We start from the raw sequence: 10,949 nt of genomic DNA on the forward strand, positions 1-10,949 counted from the left end.
TGTAAGGAACAGTTGTGGTTATTTTTAGGCTGAGACCTGAGGCCTTGCCATTCTCTCTCATCAGCTTCTGCCTTTCCTCTTAGGCTTTCAACCTAACCCATTTGTGAGGTTTGCCTGCCATGAGCAGGTTTAGGTTTGAAAGCCCAAGCCTTAAAGCAGTGTTCTCAAAATCCAACATGCTTCAGAATCACTCTGAACTCTTGTTGGACCCCAGCCAAGAGTTTCTGAGTCAGCAGGTGTGGGGCGGACCTGGGATTCTGCATTTCTAACAAGCTGGGCCACGTTGATGCTGTTGCTCTCACACCTTACTTAGGGAACTACTGTCTTCAGCCAGCACGTTTCAACCTCAGATGTCCATTAGAACCACCTAATAAAAAAATTCCCAGGCTGCACCCCAGGCAAATTAAATTGGGATCTCAGAGGGTGGTACCCAGAGTGACAGCAGCCTCAGTGCTTTGGGTTCACTTAGCTGTTGATCATCCAGGCTGAGGGTAGAGAGATTAGAGGGCAGTGAACAAAGGACTAGTTAGTAAATATTTTAGGCTTTGCAAGCCATATATGGTTTCTGTGGCATATTTTTCTTTGCTTTTTGTTTCAAATCTTTAAATATGTTTTTAAAAAATGACTCTTAGCTTCCAGGTCATAGTGTAGAAATGGTTTGTGGGCCCCTTGGAGAATGTGCAACAGCCAGTCATGTATCTATCAAATTTAATGATGAAAATAGCTACTCAAAATTAGCAGCATTTATACAATAAATTAAAACCAAGGCAGAATGTAGAGCTATTTAAAGGAATTAAAGGTCCAATGCACATGTGGCTGCTTCTTGTTAAACTTTTACTGTTGTTATCCCTCATGGCTTTCCTAACCCAGTTCTCCTTTGTACATTAACAAAAGACAAGGAGGGGTTTCCTTGCACCCCTTCCTCTTTTGCAGTTCACTGTACTAGTCTTGCTTCCTAGTACTTTCAAGGAACTTCAGGTTTCCAGCCAAGTTAAAAGCCCTTAGCTATCTGTTCAGCGCTGTCAGAAAGTGTTAACTGCCTTTCTAGCATTTCATTCTCTCCCAGTGCTTCTAGTACTAACTTCCTTTCTCACCCTCTCTTCCCATACCGAGGAGGTTGTTTCTTCTGGAAGGCCTGGCTGCCCTAAGCCCCTCTGTGCAAAAAACACCCCAAAATGTAGAGTTACCAGGCACTTTCTCATGTCCTCTTCATTGTACTTCTCTTCTTTCTACACCAAAGGACACTCCCTTCACAACTATGCCGCTCTTTCCCTTCCTCCTTCATCTCAACCTATTTGCTCAGCTTTGGTATAAAAATGATCAAGCCTCGAACAGTGAGCAGTTATCTTTGAATGGTCCTAAGTATTCCTAGGAGTTTTTTGCTTTTCAATCTGTTCCAAACCTCAGACAAAATGGACAATATCCACCTCTACTCCTATCATTTTTTTTCTTTTCTTCTGAGCCTTTTAAACACACCACCTGTTAGTAAACCACCTAAGCTTTTACAAAACATAAATGATGTAAAGCAGAAGAGTGAAGACCTAAATATAGAAATGAAGTGTCTACCATTTTCCAAAGATAAAAACAACTAACTGAAAGCCTAGGGCATGCAAATGGCTCATCTGTTGAAATGAATCGTTCTGTTCTAACTGGGCCACCATCCAAAAATTTGACCCCAAAGGGAAACCAAGGGTTGAGGCCATGCAGGCTTCATGGCTGTGCAACCTGTGTAGACTCAAAGGGCCTCATGTTTGGAAGGGCCCTGCCCTTGGTTTAATGCCCTGTTGTTGGCTGAAATTCTTAATAATTTTATCTTTGAACGTGTGTTTTGAAAGTGAAGGCCAATGGAACAGTGGGACACGAACATGAACAGAGGAGATATGCACATGTGTGTCCATTCTTCCTTGCTGTGTCAGTTGCATATAGTGTTCATGATGCCAGTGAGCACGGAATTCCAGGGATCCACAAAGCACGGGTGCTCAGAGTCTCAAAGGCAGGGTATCTGCTTGTGACAGAGAAAGCATGTCATACTCTGGGTTGGAACCAGAACTTGGTTCATATGCAGAAAGAAAGTTACATATTCTAAGAAACATGAAAAAACAAGAAACACTATGACATCCTATACTTTTTTTTTTTTTTTTTAGATGGAATCTGGCTCTATCACTCAGGCTGGAGTGCAGTGGCGTAATCTTGGCTCACCACAACCTCTACCTCTTGGGTTCAAGTGATTCTCGTGCCTCAGCCTCCTGAGTACCTGGGATTACACACATCTACCACCACTCCCAGCTACTTTTTTTTTTTTTTTTTTTGTTTTTGTTTGATATGGAATTCCCCTCTGTGGCAAAGGCTCAAGTGCAGTGGCACAATCTCAGCTCACTGCAACATCTGCCTCCCAGATTCAAGCGATTCTCCTGTGTCAGCCTCCCAAGTAGTTGGGATTACAGGCGCACACCACCAGGCCTCGCTAATTTCTATATTTTTAGTAGAGATGGGATTTCACCATGTTGGCCAGGTTGGTCTTGAAATCCTGACCTCAAGTGATTTGCCTGTCTTGGCCTCCCAAAGTGCTGTGATCACAGGTTTATTTTTTAGAGTCCTAGGCTACCCAGCCCCTGCTAATTTTTCTATTTTTAGTAGAGATTGGGTTTTGCCATGTTGGCCAGGCTGGTCTCAAACTCCTGGCCTCATGTGATCTGCTTGCCTCAGCCTCCCAAAGTGCTGGAATTACAGGTGTGAGCCACTGATCCGGCCTTTTAAAAATTTTTCATTCTTTGAGCAGAGTCTTACTCTGACACCCAGGCTGGACCACAGTGGTGCAATCTTGGCTCACTGCAACCTCCACCTCCTGGGTTCAAGTGATTAGCATGTCTCAGCCTTCTGCATAGCTGGGATTATAGGCATATGCCACCACCCCTGGCTAATTTTTGTATGTTTAGTAGAGATGGGATTTCACCATGTTGGCCAAGTTGGTCTTGAACTCTTGACCTCAAGTGATCTGCCTGTCTTGACTTCCCACAGTGCTGGGATTACAGGCATGAACCACTGTGCCTGGCCATGTCCTATACTTTATTTGTGTTACTTACCACAATAACCAACTATTTACATGCAAATGGTGACGTAGAAGGAAAAGACAGCCTTGGATAGTTCTTTTTCCTTTCAGTCCTTCCTAACATTAGGCTGAAGGTAGAGAGTGTTGGTAGAATGTGTGGTATCCAGAAGTGAAATAAAAACAGTTGAGTTAGCAATGCTGAGTGCATTGATGAGTAGTTAAGCACAGCAATGCCACTGTTCTGACAAGAACAAAATACGTGTGCATATGTGAGCTATGAAATAGGAATTGTGTAGTTTGCCGATTCTACACACATTAAATGCTCATAGTCTTTTACACTGGAATTGCACAACATAAGGATGAACAGTAAAATTCATGCTAATAACTTAAAATTTTAATTTTTCTTTACTTAAATATGCTTAAATAGTAAATAAAAATACCACATGACAAGTTGAGGGAAAGATCATTGAAGAAGGGAAAGGACTTGTATTTATAAAGGTATAGATACCTTTAATGGTATCTTTTCCCACGTTTTGAGCTAGGGTTCCATGTTTTCATTTCGCCCTGGATACCACAAATTACGTGTCTGGCTCTGGTTGAGGAGCTTCTCCTCGAGGCACAGTCTTGGTGATGACTGACTGTTGAGCTCCTTCCTGAAATGTCCATTTAATGAACATTTATTGAACTCCTGTTTGCCAAGCTTTGTACTAGTTGCTAGGGATAAAAAGTCAATAAACATAATTCTATTCTCAAATAGGATGAGGACTCTAATTCTTCTATTTATTTATTTTGAGACGAAGTCTGGCTCTGTCGCCCAGACTGGAGTGCAGTGGCATGTGATCTTGGCTCACTGCAACCTCCATCTCCCAGGTTCAAATGATTCTCCTGCCTCAACTTCCCCAGTAGCTGGGATTACAGGCACCCACCACCACGCATAGCTAAGTTTCATGTTTAATAGAGATGGGGTTTCACCATGTTGGCCAGGCTGGTCTTAAACTCCTGACCTCATGAGATCTGCCCGCCTCAACCTCCCGAAGAGCTGAGATTACAGGCATGAGCCACCGCGCCCAGCCTAGGAGTCTAAAAGCAGAGTATAAGACCATGGTTTCCAACTGTCAAAACCCTAGTGCTTATCTACAAAAGGCAGCTCTGAGAGAGAAATCTCTTTACAGCATTTCAAGAATTCTTATAGATACTTGAACTTCTACCTGACAAAAAGGCTTCAGTGAAGCTACCACACAAGCTGTGTGATTACATGTTTGCTAACTGTTCCAGACCTCAGACAAACCAGACAACACCAGTCTGCTTCTGTCCTTTGTCCTTTTTCCTTCTGAGCCTTTTAAACACTAGCATTTGCTAGCAAATGACCTAAACTGGTATCTATCACGCAGAAAGGAATCAAACTATCTGTTATAGGGTCTTTGATTATTAATCTTTTTAAGATAAAGAAACAAATTCTCATGTATACTGAAGTTTGGCAGACAAAACACAAAGTATATGTTTAAAAAAAAAAAGAATGAATACCTAAGTCGAGACAGGGCTGAGAACCACTGGGGTGTTTATCCCACACTACTGTTAGGGAGGGTCCCTTTCTCCCTGCTTCAAAACAGACCAGGGAACCATCAGAGCAATGCCCCTCATTTCCTGAACCTCTGTAACATACCCACTTATTGGTATTTTATAGCAAAGATCCCTAAGCCTCTAAGCAGGACCATGTGCTTGTACAATGCAGGGCAGTGAGAGAGGGAGGGAGAAGCTGCCAGGATGCAGCCACTTTCCTCTCCATAGCTGTGAGTGGAGCTCACATGGCCAGCTGGAAAAGCACCCCAGGGAGAAAGGGAGTGCTTGGCTGGCCTGGGGCCTACCCCGTAGGATGCCATGGACCTGACTACTACAGGGGAGACCAGCATTAGACAAGGTCCCACAGCAGTCACCAACCCCTCAAGCTCCCTTCTTGCCATGAGCCCTTTTTCAAACCCCTTCACTGTGGTCATCAGACACCTGGGTGCTCTGTACCCTTCTCCTGAGTTCAGCTTAGGCAGGCATCCATGCACCCTGCTAGGAGTTGAGGTCATTTCCTCGATTTACAGATGAGGAAATTGAAGCTTAACAAGGTCACATAACACACAGAAGGTCACACGGAGAGGAAGGGGCAGAGCCAGGATCTGCGCCTGAACCATCTGGCCCCAGACGTGGGCTCTCTGGCCACCCTTGCTGCTGGCTGCCTGTACTCTCTGCACACCTTTCCCTCTCAGAGCTCCAGCTGGGGCTTGGGTGAGTGCCACTTAGTCTGCACTCAGCTGTTTCTCATCCCTCCTAGAAATGAGTTTAATGTCCTCAGCAACTAGTGCTCAGAGGTCAGGGCCTGGAGGTTCAAAGCTCACAGCAGGCACTTGGAAAACATGCATGTAGAGTGTCTATTTGCTGCCCCTCCTTAACTCTCTTTACCCTGTGGAGTGCTGTCTTGTGGGTATAAACCCAGAAAGCCACCAGAGTCAGAGCAGGGCATCTACACAAAGCAAGGGCAGCATCAAAAGGAATGAACAGAGGGTCCAGTTCTCTACTCCTGACTCTTCACTACTCTCCAGTCTCCCTCCTCAACAACCCACCTAAGCCAACCAAACAGGACACCACCACCTCCTCCGTCATGGCCATGGTCATTAATGCTCCTCCTGCGGGGCTTATAAAAGGGTGGTAAATCTAGATTCGGTGTCCCAGACCCAGGCACGGTGTTGAATACAGCAGCTGTGCTGCCGCTTCCCAGTGTATTTCTAGGCAAAGACAACACAAGAGACTGTTTCACGTGGAGGAGAGCTTGGAAACCCCAGGAAGCATGGCTGCTATAAATATAGGTCAGGGGCATCACGTGTAAATATAGCCAGGTTCTGTCACATGGCTGTTCTCTAGGCTCAGTAATCACTCAGAGACCAGAGTTCCTCTGCACACCAACTACTCAAGAAAAACAATGCTGAGTGGGCATCTACTGGGGATGAGACACGTCTGGGCAGTATGTCTAGGAATACCCCCAATAGAGGACGACGACAGAGTCACCCCAGGTAGGTAGCTCTCAAATGTCTGTGCACACCTTGTCCACCTTGCAGATGTCCCGTGTCCTCCCTATCTAATACCTGTCTCACACATAGATGGGTCAGAGTTCTCACATAGCCCTTGCCACTGTGTTGTAAGCAAAATTTCTGTTAACTCTGACCAAAATTCAGGAAATTAAACCAGTAGCATAAAGACAGCCATAGGAGGCCAGGAGTGGTGGCTCATGCCTGTACTCCCAGCACTTTGGGAGGCGCAGGTGGACGGTGAGGTCAAGAGATTGAGACCATCCTGGCCAACATGGTGAAACCCTGTCTCTATGAAAAATACAAAAATTAGCTGTGTGTGGTGGTGCGCACCTCTAATCCCAGCTGCTGGGGAGGCTGAGGCAGAAGAATCGCTTGAACCTGAAAGGCGGAGATTGCAGTGAGCCAAGATACCGCCACAGTACTCCAGCCTGGCGACCCAGACACACGCGCACACACACACACACACACACTCTCTCTCTCTGTCTCTCTCTCTCTCACACACACACACACACACACATGCCAGGGAGGTTGCAGTGAGCTGAGATTGCGCCACTGTACTCCAGCCTGGCAACAGAGTGAGACTTAAAAAAAAAAAAAAAAAAAAAAAAGCCATAGGATGAATTCCATGGCCAAGCGGAAATGGTTTGTGGAACAACTACTTTGTACACCTGAATCCTGCCTATAATCCTCGTTGAGGACCAAGCATCCACTTCTTCCAGTTGCAGTACTGTTATTTTTACTTGGAGTTGAAAGACCCCTCTATGTCTTCTGATGCAATGGTTTTCTAGTTTTATTTTAGTGGGAGAGCCCTTTCTTCAAAGGAGATCCTATCTGGAAGCTGACATGTAATTTAATTTGACCCCGAACTGCTGGTATGAGGGACCTGGAGCCCTGCCAATGGATCCTGCTCTTGCCCTCAAAAGCTCCTGGGAGTACAATTTGAAAAACACACATGCACACCCCCTTATTAATTTGTTCACTCACTCGTTCACACAATAACATCTCTTGAGTATCTACTGTGTTCTAGGTGGAGCCGGCAGGTAACAGCACAAAGGCAGCCCTGCTTTCAGCGAGTTCACATTGTAGTAGGATGTGGCAGAGCTAAGTTCAGAGAGGTGGCAAGAGCTATGAGGGAACAAGGATGTGATCATGGCTGTGCGGTGGCTACTTTAGATGGGGGATCAGGAAAGGCCTCTCGAGGAAGCAAAGCACAGTTGAAATCGGAATGATAATCTGGAAAGATGCCTTGATTTGGACCAAAGAGGAAGCAGACCGAGAGAGGTGATGTGACCTTCCCCAGGCAGGTATCTGAGCTGGGACCTGACCTGGGTTGCCAGCATACCCCACCCAAGGATCTTTCCTTTTATGAACATTTCTACACAGCTACCACATGCAAAGAAGTCTCAGTGACAGGTGACATCTGAGGGTGGACAAACCACCCAACCACATCCTGGAATTCGGTGCTCTCTGTGTATGACTTTTTTTTTTGAGACAGAGCCTTACTCTGTCACCAGGTTGAGTGCAGTGGTGAGATTTCAGCTCACTGCAACCTCTGCCTCCCAGGTTCAAGCAATTCTCCTGCCTCAGCCTCCTGAGTAGCTGGGACTACAGGTCTGCACCACCATGCCCAGCTAATTTTTGTATTTTTAGTAAAGATAGGGTTTTACCATGTTGGCCAGGATGGTCTGGATGTCTTGACATCTTGATCTACCCGCCTCGGTGTCCCAAAGTGCTGGGATTACAGGTGTGAGCCACCGTACCCCGCCTGTGCATGCCCTCCCTCCTTCTCCAGCCCAGTCCAGGGTTGGCCCTGGGTCTGAAGGTGCTGTAACCCAAGAGACAGAACTCTGTGGTGGACAGCCTAGACCTGTGACCTTGGCTGAGAAAGCTTTTTTTTTTAAATAAAAGACAGGGTTTCACCATGTTGGTCAGGCTGGTCTTGAACTCCTGACCTCAGGTGATCCACCTGCCTTGGCCTCCAAAGTGCTTGGATTACAGGCGTGAGCCACCACGCCCCGCCAGAAAGCTTCTTTATCTCCTGTCTCTGGCTGCAAACTGCAACTGTGGAGGGTGCTCCTTCTCGCTTCATTTGGCGGCATAAAGATAAAAGCAAGTTGGTGAGTATAAACGGCCTGGGCTCGTCTGGAGAAAGGTTCTCTGGAAACTCAAGGTATTCTAGGGAGACTTAAAGGCATCAAAGCCAGTTTTCCTTTCGTTCTGCAGCAGGCATTCACACAGGAACTATGGGGAATCACACAGGCCTGTACATATTTTACACATGAGTCCAAAGTTGGGTGTAAAATTTCTATTGTGCTGAATATTGTGGGAAGCAGCATGCAAATGCCTCCCCCTGCTACCCACAAACCAAACAGCTCTGGGCCACCTAAGCAGTGGCCAGACCACCAACCTGGCACCTGTGGGCCAGTAGGGCCCCTCGCCTTAAGAGTTCTAACTACCATCAAAGCACTTCCCGGCATTAAGTAATTGGAACCTCCAGTCCCTTGGGAGACTGGTGGGCCAGTGGTTATTACTCTCATTTTGCACGCAAAGCAACTGAACCCCAGATGACCTACCTGTCCGGGGAACAATGCTACTGACACAGTGACAAACATTAAGTGCTGACTCAAACCTGTCTCCAGCTTCCAACTGCTGCTTTCCACTACAATCCAGCTGCCCACAAACTGAACACAGACTATCCACTTTGGCCTAATACCACCTCATTCTCTTTCTCACGCTCCCTGGCACACACCCTATGCCCCACAGTGCACTTAGGAGTTTTTCCAGAAGCTGCCTCTTCTCCCCACCTCCCAATACTTGCCCCGAACTGGAGACCTCTGGAACACTTATTCCTCCTGCACACATAGCAGCTTAGACTCAAGTTTAGATGCTGTCCTGCCCAGGCCAACTGGGCCGCCTCCCTTTCAGACTTTCCAGCCAATTCACACACGTGCACACTGCACATATTGCTGGTGAAAAGGATACACCCTAGACCCTTCCACGCCTTCTTTTCACATGGAGCCGGCCAACTGCATGTGCAAGGATGGGCACAAAAACACAGGTGACAGGGCCTACAGAGCCATGTTGTCACAAATACACAGATATGCCCAGGGAACACGGGGACACCCCTTCACAGGCAGACAGGCCCTCTGAAAGCCAGGTGCACCAGATACAGCTGCTGCCGGCACTTAACCCCTGAGTACCCTGCCAAGCACCCCGCCCCCCCCCCCCCACGAGCGTCTTGCTAAGACAACTCTGGGTCTGTCATCTTGGTGTCCGCATGAGCGGCCGCTAGGGTGGACAAAGAATGACATTTTCAAGAGCACAGACATACCTCAGGCACGTTGGACGACACGAGGCCCTCAGAGGCCCAGAGCTCTCTCCCAAGGCACAAGTGCAGAAAGCAGACTCGGGAGCGTAGTTACGGACGCCGCGCTGAGCGTCCCGAGCCCCGCGAGCGTCCCAGGCGTTCCTGCCTCCTCCACTCCTCATCCCCAGCCGGCTTCCCTCTGCCCGCCCGGGGGAAGCTCGGGACAGTCTATCTAGCTCGGGACCTCGGGCGGGGCGGGCAGCGGAGGCGGCGGCGCCTCTCCAGGACCCCAGCCCTCTCCCGCGGTGCCCCCACTCCCCCGGCGCGCGTCTGCACTTACCCAGCCCGGGGCTCCGGACGCGGCGGAGGGAGCAGCGCCTAGAGAGGCGGAGAGCGGCGGCTCCCGGGGCCGCCCAGCCGCCCACCGCTGGCTCCCAGTGCTCGTCCCTCCCAGCCGGGGAAGGTCAGCGTGCGGACAGCCCGGCCCGCGCCCCCGCGCCCACAGAGGCTTCCTGCGGCCCTCGCGCCTCCCCCGCCCGCGCTCGCGACGCCCCGGCGCCGGCTGTCCCAGCCCCGCCGGCAGGACGCGCCCAGGAGCCCCGCACGCGAGCTGCCGGCCCTTTGTTTGGGAGTTGGGCTTTCTGCGATTCAGAGCACGCGGAGGGAATTAAGTCAGAGTGCGAGGCAGTTGTTTGGTTGCCCGGGGAATCCCTGCAGGGGGCGGCGGAGCGGCTTTCAAACTCCCGCCCTCCTCAGATCCCGGCTTAGGACTCCCTGCCGCCTACGTTTGTTGGTCCCTGGGAGAGGTTGGCCTTTGGGGGTTCCTAAAGCCTGTCTGGTAGGAGAGAGCCTCTCCATTCCCTTTCGTCACCACCCCCATCACTGCCCTGTCCCTCTCAGAGTCCTGTGGACCATCAGCTTTACATTCTCTGGGCCCTGGGGAGAATCAAGGTCTCTCTATTCTGAAGCTAAAAGGAAGAGCAAAGAGTAGAGGCCATCTGTCCCTGTTGTGCCCAGATGGAGGTGCAAAGCTGGCGCTAACTGGACCGGCCCTAACAGTGGGGCATGCACTATGTGTTTCCCAAAGTAACAAGGGCCTCGTGCTTATCCAACAGAGTTCTTTTGAAACTCAGCTGCAGTGAGTAAGACTACCTATTTAGCAGGTTGCTAGATTAGGGAAGCCACGGGAGGCGGGGAATGCTGACAAAGCCACTGCACCCGGAGCACCAGTGTTCTAAATACCCGGGCTGGCTGCTGGGAAGAGCTTCGCAGAGGGGCCTCGCGGAAAGGAGATGATTGCAATAGTCCCGTGAGTTGAAGACCTTAACTGTGGGATCAGTGAGGAAGCTGCGGCAAAGAAGCGTCTACAGAGCTTGCTGCGCGTGTTGCGGGAGGAGCACACGGGCTGTGAGACTGGAGGAGAACCTGGAGTGATTTGAGCCTGAGTTTAGTGTGGGGCAAGTTGGATTGGAGAAGAAGCCACCTTCTTCCAGGGACAGATATCCAGCAAATGCAATTG

General features: G+C 49.1%; 1 protein-coding gene across 4 annotated transcripts in view; it reads right to left on the minus strand.

The window, feature by feature from the left end:
* The window catches only part of TSPAN11 (tetraspanin 11), a 78,300-nt gene extending 68,232 nt beyond the window's left edge, over nucleotides 1-10,068 (minus strand). The window contains exons 1-2 of one of the 4 annotated variants that reach the window (XM_032268544.1): nucleotides 9,455-9,761; nucleotides 3,558-3,702 (exon numbers count right to left, since the gene is read on the minus strand). The gene's annotated coding sequence lies outside the window, so the exon portion shown is untranslated. The other 3 variants (XM_032268545.1, XM_032268543.1, XM_032268542.1) reach the window with 3 other exon arrangements.
* Between the last annotated feature and the right edge of the window lie 881 nt (nucleotides 10,069-10,949).

This window comes from Sapajus apella, unplaced genomic scaffold (assembly GCF_009761245.1).
Source record: "Sapajus apella isolate SASKATOON/1434 unplaced genomic scaffold, GSC_monkey_1.0 scaffold183, whole genome shotgun sequence".
Lineage (NCBI taxonomy): Eukaryota > Metazoa > Chordata > Mammalia > Primates > Cebidae > Sapajus > Sapajus apella.